Genomic DNA, 22,986 nt, shown 5'->3' on the forward strand with positions numbered 1-22,986 from the left:
CAAGCCAGATGTGGCTCTTTTGATGGCTGCATCTGGCTCACAGACAAATCTTTAATAAAAAAATAATAATGTTAAAAATATAAAACATTCTCATGTATTACAATCCATTCATTTCCTACCACTCATGTTCATGGTTGCGGGTGGCTGGAGCCAATCACAGCTGTCCTCCGGGACAACATCAAATTTTTATTGGATAATGTGTAAAGTACACGGGTCGTTGTATGGCTCTCATAGAATTACATTTTAAAATATGTGGCGTTCATGGCTCTCTCAGCCAAAAAGGTTCCCAACCCCTAACTTATACTAATGTTTTCTGAAAGTGCTCCTGTTTACTGCTATTTATTTCTTTTAACTTTTTTAACTTTACCTGTAATCTTGCCTTGCCCCTTCAACTGGACTAAAGGTTCTTGAATATAGCAGCCTTGGCTTAAACTCTCAGGGCTTTCCTCCTCACCCTCTAACTCACACCCCTACCTCCTATTTCCCCCAAAAAATGTAGGGGTGAACCTTGAACACAGCAACTGTTTGAGTCATAACTGATGATTTAATATATTCCCATTAGAAAATAATTCCCCAAATAGAATGATAATTACTTATTATCATTAACCAATAGCACTCTGCTGGCATGGATACTTAGGAATTAAGTGCAAGTGCTACAATAAGTCTGTGGTGGTTTGTCTGTGGGTGAAACTTCAGTCATGGCCTCAGGAGTATATGTCAACCATGGGCAATCAGAGGTTGGTTTAGTGATCATTTCTTATTCATTTAAGTTGATCCCAATGTCTGTGGCCCTATTTAGGGATAGAAGTCTGGGCTTCTAGGGTTATCATTTATTCATTTGTTCATTTTATAGTAATTCTCCGAGAGTTAGCAGAGAGTAACAGTGATAGACTAAGAGAAGCCATGAGACCACAGACCCCCAGTTTCCTTACCTGTAAAGGGAGAGTTAAAATGCATCCTGTAAGGTTGTTGTACGAATTAAGCAAGTTAATATATTTAAGATACTCATAAAGTTAATTTAGGTGACTCTTAAAACAGGTTAAACTGCAGTGGTCCACTTATACACAATTATTTTCTAATAAATACTGTAAATACATCTTCTCTCTCTTATGACTTTAATAACATTTTATTTTCTCTAGCTTACTTTATTCTAAAAATATAGTATGTAATACATATAGCTTACAATATATGTGACATGGACTATTACTGTTATTGGTAAGGCTTCCAATCAACAATTGGCTACTAGTGGTGATATATTTGAGGAGTCAGTAAAAAGTTATTTGCAAATTTTCAATGGCATGGGGGAGTTGGCATCCGTAACCCTGCATGGTTTGGGGGTCAACTGTACTAAGTAAGATACAGTAGTACCCGGCATTTTGTAAGTACTTAGAATGCTAATACGTACAATTTTTAACTGAGGTACTATATGGCAGATATTAAAGAAACAAGGACAAATAAGAAGCGCCAAGTTTCCAAGGAGTTTACAATCTAGTAAGGATTATATATCAGCAAATAAGTAAACTGAAATTTTGCAAATCCAGAGCCCGAAACAGAGAGATAATGCACTAATTAACACACACACAGCAGATGCAAACACACACACAAAAAATGGCAACTGGTGAGTTACAAACAAGAAGCAGCAGATGCAAACACACACACAAAAAATGTAACTGGTAAGTTACAAACAAGAAGCAGTTCCACCCCAGTGGAAAAAGAAAAGGCAGAAAGGTTCCATAGCAAACCTGACAGCTGAAACAAATAGATGTCTGCCAGGCAGGACGGTACCAGGATGTCCAGAAAATGAGAGCGTGTAAGGAGGCATCAGACAATACATATTCATTCATTCGTTCATTCATTCAATGGATGTTAATCAAACATCTTCTATGTGCTTGGCACAGTTTTAGGTACCAGGATACAGCAGTTAAAAATATTGACAAGGTTTTCACCTCCACTGAATTAAATTTTTTTTTTTTTTACAGAGACAGAGAGAGTCAGAGAGAGGGACAGACAGGGACTGACAGACAGGAACAGAGAGATGAGAAGCATCAATCATTAGTTTTTTCATTGCACATTGCGACACCTTAGTTGTTCATTGATTGCTTTCTCATATGTGCCTTGACCGCAGGCCTTCAGCAGACCAAGTAACCCCTTGCTCAAGCCAGCGACCTTGGGTCCAAGCTGGTGAGCTTTGCTCAAACCAAATGAGCCCACGCTCAAGCTGGTGACCTCGGGGTCTTGAACCTGGGTCCTTCCACATCCCAGTCCAAGGCTCTATCCACTGCACCACTGCCTGGTCAGGCCAAGTTAATATTTTAACAGAGGAGATTAATCATAAACTAGTAAACAAATATATAAAGCAAAGAGCTATGAAGAAAGCACAGTGGGTAAGATGGCTAGAGTGAGATTGGAGGGCAGGGGGTAGTTTGCTCGACTAAAGGGTAGAGAGCAAGAGACCCGAGCAGAGCCAGAGGGAAACCACATTCCACACCCACTGTTTTCTGTGCAAAGGACTTTCCCTTCATTCTCTTGGCCTTTCCGTCCAGCCTCTTTTCTTTCCCAAGGATGTGGAGTGAGTTACCGGGCTCGAGGCTAAAGCCAGCATGGTGGTCCATCCCCCCTTGAGTAATGTCAGTTCCACTGGATACAGCTAATCTATGGTTGGGTGCAGTTGGAATTTTGAGTACAGGGGTAGGGGATGAGGTGGATTTGAGTGTCTTTCTCCTCCCGTCTTCAAACAGTGACCCACTCGAACATTCAGAGCTTTCCTGCAGGTGAACTGTTTGTTACTAGGCCTGGGCTGGGAATAGAGAGAGGTAGAAGCCCATTTATGGCTTTCAACCCAAGACATAATTTCCAATGCAGTTAACTGTTATCAGTCAAAAAGGTGCATTTTGGCCTCTATCTGCCTTATTACACTTGTCTTATTTCTCAGTTGGCTTAGAACTTGGGAAGGGAAGAGAACTCTTAAGATTAAAGTTTTTATACAATAAAAGCCTTTCCTCTCCCAAAAGACACCTCAAAACTAAATTAGGAACCACTATCTCAATCTATCAAACCTGTCACCTTAATGAAAAATCCTTCAAATCTCTTACTTAATAGCCCCAAAGACATTGGTAGATGTTTGATTGAAAAGTCTGGCCCAAATAATATATAATAAGGCAAGTTGAATAGAGTAGTGAATATTGCAGGCAGGGCAAGGGAGGGGTGTGATTTCAGTGCTAGCATCAAACTAGGCTACACAGTTCACAGTTGGGAGCCACAAAAAGGAAGATAAGGAAATGTGAAGTCTTTAGATATTCCTACTTCATGATTTTGTATCTATATGTTTTTAAAAACCACACCAGAAAAAGAATTTTTTTCAAATTTATCTTTTCTCTGAAAAATTTAAAAGCATCTTTGATATATTTACCTACTTGTTTCACAACTTCCTTATGAGCTGGGATGGGGCTATATTGTTATCGTGAAGAAATACTGATGGCATGGTTGCTAATCTACAGAGCTCAGTTCTGAGCATTAGAGAATTTCTTTTTTAAATGATGAAGAATAAGATAGTTGCTGACCTTGAAAGCCTTATGCTCTGCCTAGAAAGACTTCTCACCTTCAGTGCTTTCTGTATCAAAAAAGGAAATCCAAGCCAAGTGTCAAATAGATGGCAAAGATTTTTTAAAGTGCTTCAGGAGTTCAGGGGAAAAAAGCATCTGTTGAAATCAAGAGTGATTACAGTCGTTTCATGGAGGATTTTACAGGCGAGAAGAATGGTAAAACCCCAACCACACACACTAGAGCAACTGCAATTAGAAACTGCTCCCTGGAGAGACAGACGCTCCTAGAAGACATGCAGTGTGTGTTGTATTTCCTGGTGCAGCCCTGTGGTGCCTGGCATTGCCCTCTCCACTGGAAGGTATCTCCTGAACCTGTGTAGCATATTTAATGGGCACTGTTTCCCTAGATTGCCCATTGCCCTGGTTCACTGCCCACACCCAAGCCAGGAGCAGCTGACTGCCCCAGACAGGAAATGCTGCGCCCACTGTGCCATTCTCACGAAGCTGCTCCACTGCAGGGGTGATGAAAAGCACAGACTCTCAGCCTCCTTTCGCTCACAAAGGCAGGGAGGTTCTGCCAGCTCTGCTGGCACACTCAGGGGCCTGCAGAAATTTACTACAGACAGTGCCTTCTCCCTAATCAAGTCCCAAGCTTGGTGGGGAAGGGAGGCAAGTGTCAATAACGGGGATAGATAATAACAATTATAAAGTCCACATGCTCCATAGGAGGGAAAGGTGGGCCAGGACGAGGTGGAAAACAGAAGGGAGCATCAGGGCTATGTTTGTCCTGCCCAGGACACACTGGCTGCCAGAATCATTATATTTCTCTGGCTGCACAGACATGTTGCTATGGAACCAATACATGCTACCATTACTTGGCCTCCAGCAAATAAAATCTCAGCACTGGCAAGAGCATTTCCCTAGATTTCCCTAAAGAGATACCACTGAGGTGAGCGCAGTCAAGCTTAGGAACAACAGTGGTATTGTTCCAGGGTCCAGACAGGCTGCATACCAGAAAATGGAGCCAAATGAGTCGTGTTTTACAAGATGTACATGCATGTGGCTTGTGGATTTACACGGTACAAACCCAAAGTGTGGGGACCAGCCTTGAAGCTGCTCTTTAAGTAAGAAACTCATGGCCTCGATCTGTATTTGGTCCCTCCGCACCCCAACCCCACCCCGCTGCAACTGGAAGAAGCAAAGAGCTGGTAATATTTGGGGAAATAACTTGATACCTCCTGACTGTTAACTTCAAGTAACTTATGACCCCAACATCAGTTCGGGTGCTCTCGCTTTATTCCTTTGCCATTTCTTATGTCAGACCTCTCTCTACCAATTTACTTGTTATTGAAAGAATAGCACTTAGTCGGCCTAGAATCCACACTTCCCCACTCTCCCAAGGCCCTTCGTTAGCCTCTGTTTCAGTATTATTGACCTCTTGATGCCAAAGAGACCCGTAGCTTCCCCAGAGAGCAGCAGATCTTGGCATCCCATGTCACACTGTGCTGTGTGCTCTTCCTGGATAAGATGAGGAAATGGGAACCCCCCAAATTCACACTTCTAATGGATGCACATTCATGCATATCCTACATGTGGGGGCAGGTGAGATGATGCCAGGGTCAGACGCAGGCCATCCCTCCATGACTCAGCAATCCCTATTCTCATTCTATTCAGGACACAGGTAGACTGCAGACCATCTCTGTACACTAAGGAGGAGGCACATTAAGTTCCTTAAAAATGACTGCGGTTAGAGCAGAAAAGACATCTCATTTATTGAGGTAAAATGATTAATCTGACCAGTGGGATCAAATAATGGACATAGGCTCTTGGTACTACACTTACACCAATCCCTAGATAAGGCAATATGTTTTGGAAATAAGGTTAGCTCATCCACCTACATGACCACAATCCAGAGCCAGATCTAGCACAGGTCACCCCCTAAAGAACCACAGCAAGTCCACCATGCAGGATTCCAGTGGAGAACCATATCCTCACACTTCTTTCTATCACACCCCACAACTGAATTCTCATGTTAAAAATATTATAGCTTTTTTTTAAATGAAGAAATGCTCCTCTGAAAGAGTCTGATGGCAGGCCAAGAGCACACGGTACTCTCGGAAACCTTGTGAGTGTTCTTCTGCAGGTGCAGGCAGTCCTGAGCGGGGGCGTCCGGTCTGCAGCTGGCCGGTGCACACCTGCACCACGGCTTCTAGCAGCAACACAGATTTAGCCCTGAGCTCCCCACATGTGATGTTGTATTGCAAATGCAGTGGTTTGGAAAGGGTGCAAAGGAAAATAATGCCCTCTCAGATATGGTCCATCACAGAAGTGCTTGGGGTCTATCTGTGCCACCCACTTCTCTTGGTAGCAGCCAAGTATTATTTCTAGAAAGTAAACAGCTAAACAGCATCACTCCTGACACCTGCCTTAGAGAAATGTTATCATCAGTTTATCAGTATTACTTCAGGTCCAAACACCTATAATTGTATTTTCAGAAGGAACTGGGATTCAAGACAGTTCTGTGGGAAGGAATGAGGGTGCAGGGGGGTGGGGAGGCCATGCAGATGGGAGTCAAATGTGTCTCTCATCATCCCAGCTCTGCTGCTGATTGCAAAGCCCTCAGACCAGGGACGTGAAAAACTCTGAGCCTCAGCAGCCGTCTATACACAGGAGCTTTGCCAGGTGAGCTGTAAGGTCCCATCAAATGCTCTCTCTGTCAGAGCAATCATGAAACAGTATGTCATATGAACAAAACAAATGGTTTCTACTTGCCCACGGCCATGTTTCTGTGCATCAGTCACTGCAAAAAAAGAAACTTCCTCTGCCACCCTCTTGGCCACATGGACAAGGTAATAGCAACAATGGTAGCAACAACACATGTGAACAATGAGGGGGGGGGAACAGTGGAAAAACACAAGAGGGAAACCTTCCCCTCTGAAGGGAGGGGGAGACACGACGAACAGAAAGAATGCCTTGGTTCTAAGCGGGAGAAAACTTCTGTAGAATGTGTGCTATCAGGCACTTTCCCTTAGAGCACTGCAGTAACTAGATAAAATTTTTATGTGGGTAAAAAACATATAAAAGAGTCAAAGGATCACTCACCCTATGGAAACAGCAGATTGGTTTCTCTGCACCCAGAAAACGAACTAACTTCTTTGGAAAACTGGAAGAGAAAAAGATTTAAAGAATGTTAAGTCTGTTCTGTACCTCAGCACAGGTATGCAGGTCTAGAGACTGTGAGGAACCTGGCCCCAGTGCACAGGCACTTGCTAGGTGCATAGTAAGTGGTAAATGTCTAAAGAGTACTGAACGTTTAATGGAGTGACTGCCTACATGAATTTTTTTAAAAGAGCTTTGAACAATTAATATGCAGAAGGCAGTCATATGTGTGATTACTTTATCACAAGAAATGTGAACCTTATGACGAAGGAATGTATATTGTGATGGTTGAGAAATGAGTTTTAGGTGGACATTTCAAGACATTATATCTGCACCCCCACCATGTGGCTAATTGAAGACATATCCAGAAGTAACCAGAGAACCCCATGACTGCACTTTATCTTTCCCAAATGGCAGACCCACAACTCCACGCAGCCCCCACTGAAGTCAGTGACCCCACAGAGATCCATAATTGGGCTCAGATGGGAATGTGGACTTGACAGAGAGGCGCTGGGGGCCACGTATCAGGCCGACTCAGTAATCCCATGAGGAAGCTGCGTATCTGAGGCGCAGTGTGGGGAAGAACCAGGATGGCATGCAGGCTGGGAGAGGAAGGCTAAAAGACACCGGGAGATAAGAAGTGACAGCAACAGATTGTGTGTAATCTACATCACACAAGGAACTAAACTCAAGGTCTGAGTTTTAAAAATGTCCAGAGACTGATCTGAAGATGCTTTTGCAGGTTTAGGAAGGGATGTGAGGCAAACATAGTCTAGTTCCTCAGACAGGCTGTACTTTTCACAGGATCCAAGAGCGTGTGGGATTAAGGCTATGAGCTGTATGAAGGCCACTGCCTCTCCTCCCTTTCCCTAAAAGAAAGAGAGAGGTCCAGCCAATGGGACCGCCTGAGGAGTCCCCTCCTCAGTCCGTCCTCTGGCGGCAGATTCTCAGACTGAAAGGCATGCCGCAGGTCCCAGTGAGAAGTCACGGGCTACACTGTCAGTCTGAGCGAGGAGAGGTGGGGGCCACTGAAAGGATGACATTCTGCCTCTTGAGAAGTTGATACTCTAATTGAAAACATGCCAGGGAAGCAACACAAGCAGTGAAGGATAGTACACGCTGGTAAAATCTCTGAGCATCTTCTTTTTAAAGCAACGCTTTCTCCTCCACTCACATACATTAACCTTTTCATCCTAATGGCAGACAAGATGTCTATAACAAGAATCATAAAGACCACAGAACTGATTTCAGAGTCAGACCCAACTTGGAATCTCAGCTCAACCACATAACAGCTGTGCATTGCAAGTTACATAAACTCTCGGCACCCTTCCCTCATTAGCATAATGGTAATAATAATATCCACTTCGTATAATGTTCCAGTCTCCTAGTGCCATGCTTAGCATGTAGAAAAGACTTAAAAAGAAAAAGCTTTAATGCCATGTGGCACAACATGTCGATATATCTTTAATTCTAGAAATAAAAGACACAGGAGAGATTTTTATAATTCATCATTTATCAAAATGTCAGTGCTTCTATTCTTTTTCCTCACCCTCCCGCAAATTAGTTAAGACAAATAAGAACCAAGTAAAATTGTTTACTCTGAACAATTAGATAATACAGATAAGGGGGAAAACACTCAAATGATAGAAATCAACAGAAGTCTCTCTAATAATTACAATGAACATTTTGGTTCATATAATTCCAGCCTCTCTCCTATGCTCAAGCACATACATATCAGACATATAGAAAATAAGTGAAATGATATACACACATACAATTCATTCGTAACATATTGGGTTGGGGAATAAGTTCGTAGCGTTTTTATATTTTCTTTTATTTTACAACGATTTGTTTGCTGTTTGGCAAAGGGTAAGTATTCATTCGATAAAACTCTTTCTGCTCTACAAATCTATGTTAATTGTATTTTTGAGTTATTTAATTTTTTATTAGTTTTGAGGCTTAGAAATGGAATACCCAGGAGGCAAAAATCAACATTTTCGACACCTGCTCTTCTTTGCTTTTCATCGAGGTCAAAAAGCTGCCTAAGCAGCCTGGGACATTTGCGACGTGTATGGAGAAGGTGTCATAGGCGAGTCTACAGCACGGAAATGGTTTGCAAAGTTCAAAAATGGCGACTTTGACGTCGATGACACGTGCCGCAGCAGAAGGCCTTCTGAATTCAATGAAGAACTGGGAAATGCTCGAAAAGAATGCCACGGTCAACAAGGAGCTCTACATTGCCCAGCTACACTGCATGAATGAGGCTATTCGACTGAAAAGACCTGATCGACATGGTCAAACCATACTCCTTCAGGACAACGCCAGGCCCCATGTTGCACAAGTCGTCAACGCCGCACTCCAAGAGCTCGAAGGGGAGGTCCTTCAGCATCCGCTGTATTCTCTGGACCTTGCACCAACTGATTACCATCTTTTCCGCTCCCTGTCAAACCATATGAAGGGCGTTACCTTCGATAACAAAGAGGTCCTTAAAAACTGGCTCAACAACTTCTTTGACACCAGATCAGGCGATTTTTGGTGGAACTGCATCAACAAATTGGTCGAGAGGTGGGAAGAGGTTGTAAACAGCAATGGCAAATATATAATTGATTAACTTATTGATATAATTATTGTTTTTTGTTTAAATAAAAGTCTTCGGTAAAAACGCTACGAACTTATTCCCCAACCCAATATTACCATGGTATTTATCTCGTTTTGCAGTCTGAAAACATTTTTTGATATAGTGTAAGCCTCTTTTAATACCAATACATCCATCTCCATAATAATTTTTAAGGACCTACAAGAGTACCACACTGAAAGAAGTAACATCAAATACGTATTTGTTGAATTTTTTTTTTTTTTTGTATTTTTCTGAAGCTGGAAACGGGGAGAGACAGTCAGACAGACTCCCGCATGCGCCCAACCGGGATCCACCCGGCACGCCCACCAGGGGCGACACTCTGCCCACCAGGGGGCGATGCTCTGCCCCTCCGGGGCGTCGCTCTGCTGCGACCAGAGCCACTATAGCGCCTGGGGCAGAGGCCAAGGAGCCATCCCCAGCGCCCAGGCCATCTTTGCTCCAATGGAGCCTTGGCTGCGGGAGGGGAAGAGAGAGACAGAGAAGAAGGAGGGGGGGGCGGGGGTGGAGAAGCAAATGGGTGCTTCTCCTATGTGCCCTGGCCGGGAATCGAACCCGGGTCACCCGCATGCCAGGCCCACGCTCTACCGCTGAGCCAACCGGCCAGGGCCGTATTTGTTGAATTTATAGAATCTACCAAAGTGTCCTATGCTTATAAGAAATGACTATATGGCCTAACCAGGTGGTGGCGCAGTGGATAGAGCATCGGACTGGGATGCAGAAGGACTCAGGTTTGAGACCCCAAGGTTGCCAGCTTGAGCGTGGGTTCATCTGGCTTGAGAAAAAAGCTCACCAGCTTGGACCCAAGGTCTCTGGCTAGAGCAAGGGGTTACTCGGTCTGCTGAAGGCCCATGATCAAGGCACATATGAGAAAGCAATCAATGAACAACTAAGGTGTCGCAACAAAAAACTAATGATTGATGCTTCTCATCTCTCTCCGTTCCTGTCTGTCTATCCCTCTCTCTGACTCTGACTCTGTAAAAAAAAAAAGGAAAGAAAGAAATGACTATATGTGAGGTAGCATGTGGTTCTTTTTTTCTACATTTTCATCAAGATTGCAAAAAGCAGATTGTATAAATATTAGAAGTGTTATCAACAAAGATTTGGTTTGGTTTAAATAGGAGTATCCTGGTAGAATACTAAATTTACTTATACACAGGGTATAATGTCACAAATTACAATACTCAGGGGACAAAACTTTACTAGGGTTCACGATGGATAGAGATATCTATTTTCAAGCATGAAATCCCAAGACTGAAGTTAAAGCAGTGTCCCTGTTTTCAGTCTGATCCTGGTGCATTTACTAAAAGATACAGAGAGAGTTAAACTAAAAACTATGAATTCTTGAGCGACTCCAAAAATTATAGTCCCATTATAAGAACTTCAAAACCTAAAAAAGAGAACACCCCAGAATATACCATATTTAGAAGATATCAAAAGTTGGAATGTTTGTGTAATTTCAATACTTCTAATCTCTTTCTCTAAGAAAATGGCTGGTTTGATACAACACATGTGATCAGGCATATGTGTCATGCTTGAGTTGCATGACACATCCTTGTCTTCGATTGAGAAAACTGTGCTATACCTACAAATGTGACTGACTAGCAACATTTCAGAAAAAAAACACTTCTGGGGGGAGGCTGGGAGAGTGAGTGTCTCCTCAAAATCAGCAGCGACTGGAGCTAATTCCTCCTCCAGTTATGAATGTAACAAACCCTCTCTAAGTATTGCCAACACTGCTCCTAAAAGCAGGCAGCAGTAGGTGGGGGACAGGCAGGAAGCAGCAGGGAAAGAAAGCAGGAAAATGTCAAATCAGACACCAGCCAGAAAATCCTAGAGAGATCAAAAATGGAGAAACAAAGTAGAGAAATATAGTCTGATTTTTTTTAAATAATTTTATTTTTTTAATGGGGCGACATCAATAAATCAGGATACATATATTCAAAGATAACAAGTCCAGGTTATCTTGTCGTTCAATTATGTTGCATACCCATCACCCAAAGTCAGATTGTCCTCTGTCACCTTCTATCTAGTTTTCTTTGTGCCCCTCCCTCTCCCCCCGTAACCACCACACTCTTATCAATGTCTCTTAGTTTCACTTTTATGTCCCACCTACGTATGGAATAATGCAGTTCCTGGTTTTTTCTGATTTACTTATTTCACTTTGTATAATGTTATCAAGATCCCACCATTTTGCTGTAAATGATCCGATGTCATCATTTCTTATGGCTGAGTAGTATTCCATAGTGTATATGTGCCACATCCTCTTTATCCAGTCATCTGTTGACGGGCTTTTTGGTTGTTTCCATGTCCTGGCCACTGTGAACAATGCTGCAATGAACATGGGGCTGCATGTGTCTTTATGTATCAATGTTTCTGAATTTTGGGGGTATATACCCAGTAGAGGGATTGCTGGGTCATAAGGTAGTTCTATTTTCAGTTTTTTAGGAACCAACATACTTTCTTCCATAATGGTTATACTACTTTACATTCCCACCAACAGTGTATGAGGGTTTCTTTTTCTCCACAGCCTCTCTCCAACATTTGCTATTAATATCTTGTTAATAATAGCTAATCTAACAGGTGTGAGGTGGTATCTCATTGCAGTTTTGATTTGCATTTCTCTGATAACTAAAGAAGATGAGCATCTTCTCATATATCTGTTGGCCATTTGTATTTCTTCCTGGGAGAAGTGTCTGTTCATGTCCTCTTCCCATTTTTTTATTAGATTGTTTGTTTGTTTGTTGTTGAGATTTATGAGTTCTTTGTATATTTTGGATATTAGGCCCTTATCTGAGCTGTTGTTTGAAAATATCATTTCCCATTTAGTTGGCTTTCTGTTTATTTTGTTATCAGTTTCTCTTGCTGAGCAAAACCTTCTTAGTCTGATGTAGTTCCATTCATTAATTTTTGCCTTCACTTCTCTTGCCTTTGGAGTCAAATTCATAAAATGCTCTTTAAAACCCAGGTCCATGAGTTGAGTACCTATGTCTTCTTCTATGTACTTAATTGTTTCAGGTCTTATGTTTAGATCTTTGATCCATTTTGAGTTAATTGTAATACAGGGGGACAAACTGTAGTCCAGTTTTATTCTTTTGCATGTAGCTTTCCAGTTTTCCCAGCACCATTTATTGAAGAGGCTTTCTTTTCTCCATTGTGTGTTGTTGGCCCCTTTATCAAAAATTATTTGACTATATATATGTGGTTTTATTTCTGGGCTTTCTATTCTGTTCCATTGGTCTGAGTGTCTATTTTTCTGCCAATACCATGCTGTTTTGATTGTCGTGGCCCTATAATAGAGTTTGAAGTCAGGTATTGTAATGCCCCCAGCTTCATTCTTTTTCTTTAGGATTGCTTTGGCTATTTGGGGTTTTTTATAGTTCCATATAAATCTGATGATTTTTTGCTCTATTTCCTTAAAAAATGTCATTGGAAGTTTGATGGGAATTGCATTAAATTTGTATATTGCTTTGGGTACTATAGCCATCTTGATTATATTTATTCTTCCTAGCCAAGAACAAGGTATATTCTTCCATCTCATTATATCTTTTTCGATTTCCCTTAACAATGGTTTATAGTTTTCATTATATAAGTCCTTTAGATTCTTTGTTATGTTTATTCCTAAGTATTTTATTTTTTTTGTTGCAATCGTGAAGGGGATTATTCTTTTGAGTTCGTTCTCAATTGTTTCATTGTTGGCATATAGAAAGGCTATTGACTTCTGTATGATAATTTTGTATCCTGCGACCTTACTGTATTGGCTTACTGTTTCTAGTAGTCTTTTTGTGGATTCTTTGGGGTTTTCGATGTATAGGATCATATCATCTGCAAAAAGTGATACCTTTACTTCTTCTTTTCCGATATAGATGCCTTTTATTTCTTTGTCTTGTCTGATTGCTCTGGCTAGAACCTCTAGTACCACATTAAATAAGAGTGGAGAGAGTGGACAACCCTGTCTTGTTCCTGATTTAAGGGGGAAAGCCTTCAGTTTAGTGCCATTTAATATGATGTTAGCTGATGGTTTATCATATATGGCCTTTATCATGTTGAGATATTTTCCTTCTATACCCATTTTGTTGAGAGTCTTAAACATAAAATTGTGTTGTATTTTATCGAAAGCCTTTTCTGCGTCTATTGATAAGATCATGTGGTTTTTGTTCTTTGTTTTGTTGATATGGTGTATTACGTTAACTGTATTACGTATGTTGAACCATCCTTGAGATTCTGGGATGAATCCCACTTGATCATGATGTATTATTTTTTTAATATGTTGTTGTATTTGATTTGCTAGTATTTTGTTTAGTATTTTAGCATCTGTGTTCATTAGAGATATTGGTCTGTAGTTTTCTTTTTTTGTGCCATCCTTGCCTGGTTTTGGTATGAGGGTTATGTTGGCCTCATAAAGTGTGTTTGGAAGTATTGCTTCTTCTTCAATTTTTTGGAAGACTTTCAGTAGAATAGGAACCAAGTCTTCTTTGAATGTTTGATAAAATTCACTGGTATAGCCGTCAGGGCCTGGACTTTTCTTTTTGCGGAGGTTTTTAATGGTTTTTTCTATTTCTTCTCTACTAATAGGTCTGTTTAGGCTTTCTGCTTCTTCTTGACTCAGTCTAGGAAGGTTGTATTGTTCTAGGAATTTATCCATTTCTTCTAGATTGTTGAATCTAGTGGCATAAAGTTTTTCACAGTATTCTACAATAATTCTTTGTATATCTACGCTGTCTGTGGTGATTTCTCCTCTTTCATTTTGGATTTTGTTTATATGAGTTCTTTCTCTTTTTTCCTTGGTAAGTCTTGCCATGGGTTTGTCAATTTTGTTGATCTTTTCAAAGAACCAGCTCCTTGTTCTATTAATTTTTCTATAGTTTTTCTGTTTTCTATTTCATTTATTTCTGCTCTGATTTGTATTATCTCCTTTCTTCCGCTGGTTTTGGGTTGTCTTTGTTCTTCTTTTTCTAGTTCCTTAAGGTGTGAAGTTAAGTGGTTCACTTGGGCTCTCTCTTGTTTGTTCATATATGCCTGAAGTGATACGAACTTCCCTCTTATCACTGCTTTTGCTGCATCCCATAGATTCTGATATGTCGTATTATCATTTTCATTAGTCTGTATATATCTTTTGATCTCTGCACTTATTTCTTCTTTGACCCATTCATTTTTTTAAAAGTATGTTGTTTAGTTTCCACATTTTTGTGGGATTTTTTTCCTCTTTTTTGCAGTTGAATTCTAGTTTCAAGGCTTTATGATCAGAAAATATGCTTGGTACAACTTCGATTTTTCTGAATTTGCTGATGTTGTTTTTGTGGCCCAACATATTGTCAATTCTTGAGAATGATCCATGTACACTGGAGAAAAAAGTATACTCAGTCACTTTAGGATGAAATGTCCTGTAGATGTCTATCATATCCAGGTGCTCTAGTGTTTTGTTTAAGGCCACTATGTCTTTGTAGATTCTCTGTTTGGATGACCAATCTAGAGCCGTCAGAGGTGTATTGAGGTCTCCACGTATGATTGTATTTTTGTCAGTTTTTGTTTTTAGGTCAATAAGTAGCTGTCTAATATATTTTGGTGCTCCTTGGTTTGGTGCATATATATTAAGAATTGTTATGTCTTCTTGATTCAGTGTCCCCTTAGCCATTATGAAATGGCCATTTTTGTCTCTGAGTACTTTTGCTGTCTTGTAGTCAGCATTATCATATATGAGTATTGCTATGCCTGCTTTTTTGTGGATATTATTTACTTGGAGTATTGTTTTCCAGCCTTTCACTTTGAATTTGTTTTTATCCTTGTTATTTAGATGAGTTTCCTGTAGGCAGCATACAGTTGGATTTTCTTTTTTAATCCATTCTGCTACTCTGTGCCTTTTTATTGGTGAATTTAATCCGTTCACATTTAGTGTAATTATTGACACTTGTGAGTTCCCTATTGCCATTTTATATATTGCTTTCTGTTAGTTTTGTGTCTTGTTTGATCCTTCTCTTTCGTTTTTCTATGTTTTGTTTTTATTTGGTTGTATTCTATACATCTTTCCTCTGTTGCTATCTTTTTTATCTCATGTGCTTCTGTGGTGGTTTTTTCAATGGTGGTTACCTTTAAGTATTGAAAAGGGTTCCTACCCTGTTCATTGTAGCGCACTATTTTGTGAGTACTTTTGCACTCCATCGTCCTTTGCTACTGTTAATCTCCATCCTCTTCCCCCACTCTCTTTTTGTTGTTGTCACAGTTTAAATTTGGGTTTATTGTGTTCTTCTTGGAGCTTTTACTAGTGGCTCTGGTTTTTTTTTGTTCTTTGTATCTGATTGGAGAACCCCCTTTAGTAATTCCTAGAGTGGGGATTTTCTGATGATAAATTCCCTCATCTTTTCTGTATCTGTGAATGTTTTTATTTCTCCTTCACATTTGAAGGATAGCTTTGATGGGTATAGTATTCGTGGATGGAAGTTCCTCTCTTTCAGGACTTTAAATATTGGGGTCCACTCTCTTCTAGCTTGTAGAGTTTCTGCTGAGAAATCTTATGATAATCTAATGGGCTTCCTTTATATGTTGTATTCTTCTTTTCCCTGGCTGCCTTGAGAATTTTTTCTTTGCTGTTGGTTTGTGTCAATTTCATTATGATATGCCTTGGAGTAGGTTTGTTGGGGTTAAGAAAATGCGGAGTTCTGTTTGCTTCTTGAATTTGAGGCTTTAGTTCTTTCCACAGGCTTGGGAAGTTCTCATCTATTATTTGTTTGAGTATGTTCTCCATTCCATTTTCTCTCTCTTCTCCCTCTGATATACCTATTATTCTTATGTTATTCTTTTTGATGGAGTCAGATAATTCTTGTAGGGCTATCTCATTTTTTCTAATTTTTGAGTCTCTTTCTTCTTCTCTCTGTTGTGCCTCAAGTTGCTTGTCTTCTATTTCACTAATCCTCTCTTCTATTTGGCCTGTTCTATTAGCTAAGCTTGTTACCTCGTTTTTCAGCTCGTGAATTGAGTTTTTCATCTCTGTTTGATTTGTTTTTATAGTTTCAATTTCCTTGGAAATATATTCTTTGTGTTCATTGAGTTGTATTCTGAGCTCCCTAAATTGCCTTTCTGTGTTTTCTTGTATATCTCGGAGGATTTTTAGGATTTCTATCTTGAATTCTCTGTCATTTAGCTCCAAGGTTTCCAATATAATAAATTTTTTCTCCATAGATTTTTCCTCATCTAGCCATGTTACCTCTCTTTCTTTTTTATCCACGATATTCAATTTTCTCTTCCTTAATGGCATCTGAGGGTGGTTTTGTTGATAGGATTAATGAGATTTAATAAAGAATAAAAAGTTAAAAAAATAAACAATCAAAAACAGTTGTTTTTTAAAAAAATTAATAATGAAATAAAGAAAAATAAAATAAAATAAAAATTTTTAAAAAAGGAAATTATTGCCCCCCTCCTTTTTTCCTCTCCTCTCCTCTCCCCTATTTCTTGAGAAAATCTTGTGGTGAACTGTGAATTATATTGTATTAAATAGAACAAACAATGCCTGTAATGGAGAACCTGAATTGGGGAAAGGTAATAAAGGGGCAAAAAAAAAAAAAAAAGAAGGGGGTATGGACACACAAAAAGCAAATAAGGAAAAAATTTGGGTCAAGAATAAAATGATTTGCTTTTAGGTGTTGGTTGACTAAGAGTTATGATGAGAGGAATAAGAGGGAAATAGGAAAATGGGGGGACAAATTAAAAAATTACTATTGTATTTAGTGGAACAAGAACTAGGTAAAATGGAGAGCCAAGGATGGAAGCAGTGCTAGTGAGTCAAAAAGGTGAAGTAAAAAAACCCCAAAATGCCACAAATATAAGTTTGAGTCCCAGATAAGATAATTTGTTCGTTATTGAGGTTTGAATGAGAGGAGACGTAAAGGAGAAAGGAAGAAACTAATATAGAGGGAGAAAAGAAAGAGAGAGAGAGAAAAAAAGGGAACCACTTAAAGAAGAAAAAAGAAAAAAGAGGAGAGAGAGAGAGAGAGAGAGAGAGAGTTAAGGGTTTTGGAGTGCAACCCTCATAGAGAGAAAGGAAGAGGAAAGAAAAGATAATGGGAGATGTAACACTTATGGGTAGTGTAGTTCAAGGAGAGGAGAGAGTAAGACCGACATAGAGTTAATCGACCAAATTGGAGGAGGAAAAAAAAATATCAAGAATGAAGATAAGAGAAACAAATGAACAAATATAATAAAATGGGATAGGTTATAAAGTCTGCGGATTATTCTTGATTTTGAGAGGTTATCTTCTTGCTTTTTCTTTTCTCTCCTTCTTCCTGGTCGGTGACTCTGTACCCCGGGTTCTGCCCCTTTGGCACGCTCAGGTAGAGGTTTGCAGTTAATAAGTCTCTATGGCGATGTTGTGTATTGTGCTTCCGTCTTGTTGGCAGTCGAGGCTCATTAGCATTTATAGGCTCCGCCAGTGAGAGAGTCCGTGTTCCTGGAGCCTTTCTCCTAGTCTTTCCTTCCTCAATTAGTAGCCTGATAATCCAGCTATGGGGTTGCTGCTGCCTCTGCCTGGATAGTAAGAGGCTCAAAGAGCTGGCAACTCCTCACTCTATTCCCACTCAGCACAGGGCTCTGGGTAAGGCTCAGTCAGCCAGAGCTGCTAGCATAATCAGGCGGGGCTTCCGCCCACTCAAAGACCTCTGGCTCTGTCCCTCTGTCCGGTAACACGGGAGGGCGCCCACTCCTGGGGCGCTTGGAGGAAACTCTCGCTCACTATCTACGCGTGCAGACCAGGATGTCAGGCCGGAAGTCTCACACTCTGTGTGAAACCCCCGTCCGCACGGAAAAGTTCCAGCATTGGCATTGGCTCTCGCTCCGTCCCCGTGCGTGGCTTTTTCAAGACGCTGGGGCAGCCCGAGATTCCACTTTTGGCCCACACAAAGGCCCCTGACTCTGCTCCTCCGTGGGATAACACAGGCGCACACTGCCGAGACACTCGGAGGAATCTCTTGCTCACTATCTGCGCGCGCTGACCAGGATATCAGGCTGTTCGCCTCACCCTCTGAGTGAAACCCCCACCTGCACAGAAAAGTTCCAGCGTTGGAATTGGCTCTCGCTCCCTCCCCGTGCACGGCTTTTTCAGGGTGCTGGGGTGGCCTTGAGATTCCGCTTTCGGCCCACGCAAAGGCCTCTGATTCTGCCTCTCTGTGGGATAACTCGGGAGCCCACTCCCGGGGCTTTGGAAGGAATCTCTCGCCCACTATCTGCGCACGCCGACCAGGGGATCGGGGAAAATGGCTGCCCCACTTGTCTTTCTTTGTCTAGGTTTGGCGTGAGTGTTAGCTTGTATTGACTGGGTTGCCACAGGAACAGTTTTTCCTCGGCTTGGATCTCCATGCCACAGCCTGGTTCGGCTGTTTGTGCAGCGGCCTGGATCTATTCACCCCCTTTGCCCGCCTTAGTTTCTATATTCTCAGTTCCCAGTGAAAGCTGCCCTGTTTAGGTTAGTGAGGAAGACGGAGCATTTCTTACTCCCTATTTCCTTCGGGGTTTGGTTACATATTTACCCAATTTTTCGCTCGACCATACCTTCGGGTGTATTGCGAAACATCTGGAGGCTCCAAGGATAGGTTTTTCTGTTTCTGGTTGAAGATCTTGTTGAGTTTTGGGGGAGATTTATAGGTATCGCTTCCTACCCCGCCATTACTCTGACGTCATCCCGCCCATTCTTTTCTAGTCTGATTTTTGAAACCAGAATCTACAATGAACAAACAGGTGAAATAACCTCTTTGCATGCTATCTCTCAACAAAAGTTCCCTAAACGTTCATTTCTTGTTCAGTTTATGCAATTGTGACAATTTTTGGTGGGATTCATGCTCTTAGATAGGCTTCTTATAAAATGCAATCAATATTAGGAGATAAGACCATGGACCTTAAGTCTTAGCACCAGATGGAATCAGAGAAAGCATCCCTTTAAAAACTCATACTAGGGACTTCACTTCACAGGGAATATGGACAGAGCCACTCTTTACTCTTAATGGATCTAACAATGAACTTCTATAAGAACAGAGTTTTTGCTTTCCTCAACTCTCTCTTGCAGTCACTGCTTCCCCCATGAGACAGAACCAGATGGTCAAGCTGTGCTGTGTGCTATAGAATGACTCTGTTATGCAGTAAAAGCTAAATTATGCACATTCTTCAATTTGCTTTCCAAGGGACCTTCATACCCTTTGACAGTGTATATGGGATGGCCTAGACACATTCTACACAGCAGACCTGGTTATCAAAAATTGTGGTTTTAGACTCTAACGTCATCATCCAATTGTGTGTCTCTCGTAAATATGACCTAGCCAGGAAAAACTGTGCCGATACCGTATTCCACACTTAAAATACATTTTTGAACTATAGACATTGGAATATTTTGTCTTGTCATTGTACAGTGTCATCCTGAGTAGGCAATAAATTCCTTAATATTAACTGACACCATTTACTGAGGGGCTATATTGTGCCAAGTTTTTATCTATTATCTCTGATCCTCAAAAATTTTTTATAAAATAGGTTCTATTAGTCCCATTGGTACAGATGACAAAAACCAGGTTCAAGACAAGTAATCTATCTTCAGGTCACCTACCCAATAAGTGGCAAAGCAAGAATTCAATGCTAGTTTTGTCTGGGTTTCATGGCCACAGAGAAAAGAGATAAGCAACATGGCAACATACATGTGGACTGTATATGAAAGCCATAGAATGTAGGATTCTGTCAAACACACACAAAAATAAGCACTCACTTTCTCTCAATAATCAGATATTACTTTTTCAGGTTATTTTTCGGGAGTAGCAAGTGAGGATACTAGAAGGAAAGTTACCCATGACACTCAGTGATAAGTTGTGCTTTAGCTGCTCAACAGGTGCTAGACAAGCGTTCTTTGGGCAGAACAGCAGGAGCAAGATGCTGACAGTTGCAGCGACACAAAATGGTAAGATGGTCTAACAATTACTTTGCATCATTCTGATTATGAGCCACAAGCATGCAATCAATAGCACAGAGACGATCTTAAATGATCTCCATCAGCATTTTACTTCCGTTATCAAAGCATGGCAGATGGAACACATTCTCATCTGACCTGAATACAATGTTAGTGGCCCAAACATAAAGAATGTGCAGGAACACAAATGGCACAAGAGATGGGCATTCCTGAGGGCCACTGGTTACAACAGATGCATTGTATTCCATCAACTTTCTACTGATTACCTCAGAGTAAGTAGTAATAGTTACATGTGTCTCATCTGACATATTTATCCACAGTCTAACTCAATTTAAAGGTTTAAGTAAGTTCACAAATTAATACTGCATGTTTTGCAATTCTCTACAAGAAGCAATTTTCATATTCCATTACAAATTTTTGTGGGTGCATCTCTTTCACTAAATTGTGGCCCAGCTCCAAAAGCCTGAAATTTATATCATTTATCTTTGTATTCCCAACACCTAGTACAGTGCCTGGATCTGTAGTAGACATGCAAGATATGCATCCATGAGTGACTTCTCATTGGACTACCAATAAGAAGGCATGCTTACTAAGTGCACAAATGACCCCAAGCTGTTCTGAGAGGTCACTTGTACTTCCAACGGCAATATCTGAATTCTAATGCCTGTCTACAAATAGAAGTGCTGGTTGTAAATACTGACCATGAAATTCAGTAGAAATCTGTTCCTAGGGAGAGTAAAAATATACAAATATAAAAATAAGGAAATACGGCCCTCCTATGTCAACTGAAAGCCACTTGCAAAGGGACTCTTATCAGCCTCTGTTTTCAACATGAAAGCCTATGACTGAAAGGGTCTGAGATAGTATTCTGGGAGTGGTTTCCAAGGAAAGGAATTAAAATCACTACCGGTTGGAGAGCCTGATCTGGAAGAGAAATACTAATTATTAGATTATAGAAAAAAAAAGGTCAACTTTCCTTCTCAAAAAGTAAAGGAAAACTATGAAGTTTTTAATACATTAGCACTCTTAAAATCAATGCCTATCACTTCAACTAACAAATTTCAGTTCAGGCAGTAAGAGTCTATGTAATGGGACAAGAACTCTATTTGTCTTTTAGATAAATAGTATATCTGTAGCAAAATGTGACAACTTACCAGATTCATCCATGATTAGGATTCTACTTACATTGTACAAAATGACTACCCTACCACTCTATGGAAGAAAATACACTGCTCACAAAAATTAGCGAATCAGGAAATGTGCAGATACTCGAGTACTTTCAGTCTTTTGTATAGTGCATTTCCACCAATGAAATAAAAGTTGGTTTTACATCTCATTTGCATAATTGAGATGTAAAATAATTGTCGTTTTCTGATGTTCTTGTTAAATAAAAAAAATCAAATGCTTCTTTTTTTAATCGTTTCATATTCATTTTGAAATATCCTCTAATTTTTGTGAGCAGTATATCTTCAGGTAGATGCCACTCCTGGTTTTATAATTTCCTGGGTGTGTGTGTGTGTGTGTGTGTGTGTGTGTGTGTGTGTGTGTGTGTGTGTGTGTGTAAGATTTCCAACGATATCAAAAGGCATTAAATATAATATTTTTAAATCAATGTTTAATATTCTTTTTTGTGTGGCATACACAGAGAGAAAGTCAGAGAGAGGGACAGATAGCGACAGACAGACAGGAAGGGAGGGAGATGAGAAACATCAATTCTTTGTTGCCGTTCCTTAATTGTTCATTGATTGATTTCTCATATGTGCCTTAACCAGGGGGCTACAGCAGATCGAGTTACCCCTTGCTCAAGCCAGCGACCTTGGGCTCAAGCTGGTGAGCCTTGCTCAAACCAGATGAGCCCACGCTCAAGCTGGCAACCTTGGGGTCTCGAACCTGGGTCCTCCACATTCCAGTCCGATGTTCTATCCACTGCACCATCTCCTGGTCAGGCCAATGTTTAATATTCTTGAATTGTTGAACACACCATATAAACTCCTCAAAGACAGTGTCTATATACCTTAGCAATTCTTCTAGCAGTTAGCATTTGTATTGTATGAATGGTCAAAAGAATGAACAGAAGGAGGAGCAAAATCAACAAACTAACAGTATTTAAAAATTTCAAAATAGGCAATCACCGCCTTAGCAAAGCTGCACCTCCAACTTGGAGGAGGTGGGGGGAGAAGCAGGATGCTATTTTTAGCGTGAAGGCAGAAAGCTCTCTGTGCCCTACACTTTAGGGCCATGTCCCTGCAGTATAACTCCTCTCTGTACAGCTAAAGATCAGAGCTGCTTCACCAAAGTTCAGTTAAATAGGAAATATCACAGGGGAAAGAAGAGATGAGATACTGTGACTTTAAAAAGTGCTGCCTGTGTTAGAAACATTTCAGTCACATCTGGCAGCAGCCTGGTGATCTGGATACGAAAGCCATTGCCCCAATCGAATAGCAGAGGCGTTAAGAACACAGTCCTGGACACAAAGACAGAGTTCAGTAAATACTTAAAAGCTATAATATCTTGTATCTGTGTGAGCTTCATAGTTTTCAAAGTGCTCAAGTATACAGTGAACAGTCAGTAGTCCACATCACTCTACTATATATAGTTCTAAAAATGGCATCTCCTAAATGTCTAGAACAGCCAGGGGCTGGCAGACTTTTTCAGTAAAGGGCCAGAGAGCAAATATTTTAGGCTTTTTTACTCAGCTGTCCCATTGCAGCACAAAA

At 40.6% G+C, this 22,986-nt stretch overlaps 1 protein-coding gene across 6 annotated transcripts in view; it reads right to left on the minus strand.

Annotated features, from left to right (window-relative positions):
- Nucleotides 1-22,986, minus strand: part of ATXN1 (ataxin 1) — a 577,099-nt gene that overhangs the window by 208,138 nt on the left and 345,975 nt on the right. For all 6 annotated transcript variants that reach the window (XM_066377111.1, XM_066377106.1, XM_066377108.1 and 3 more), the window contains one exon: nucleotides 6,645-6,705. The gene's annotated coding sequence lies outside the window, so the exon portion shown is untranslated. The remainder of the gene's footprint in view (nucleotides 1-6,644; nucleotides 6,706-22,986) is intronic.

This window comes from Saccopteryx leptura, chromosome 3 (genome assembly GCF_036850995.1).
Source record: "Saccopteryx leptura isolate mSacLep1 chromosome 3, mSacLep1_pri_phased_curated, whole genome shotgun sequence".
NCBI lineage: Eukaryota > Metazoa > Chordata > Mammalia > Chiroptera > Emballonuridae > Saccopteryx > Saccopteryx leptura.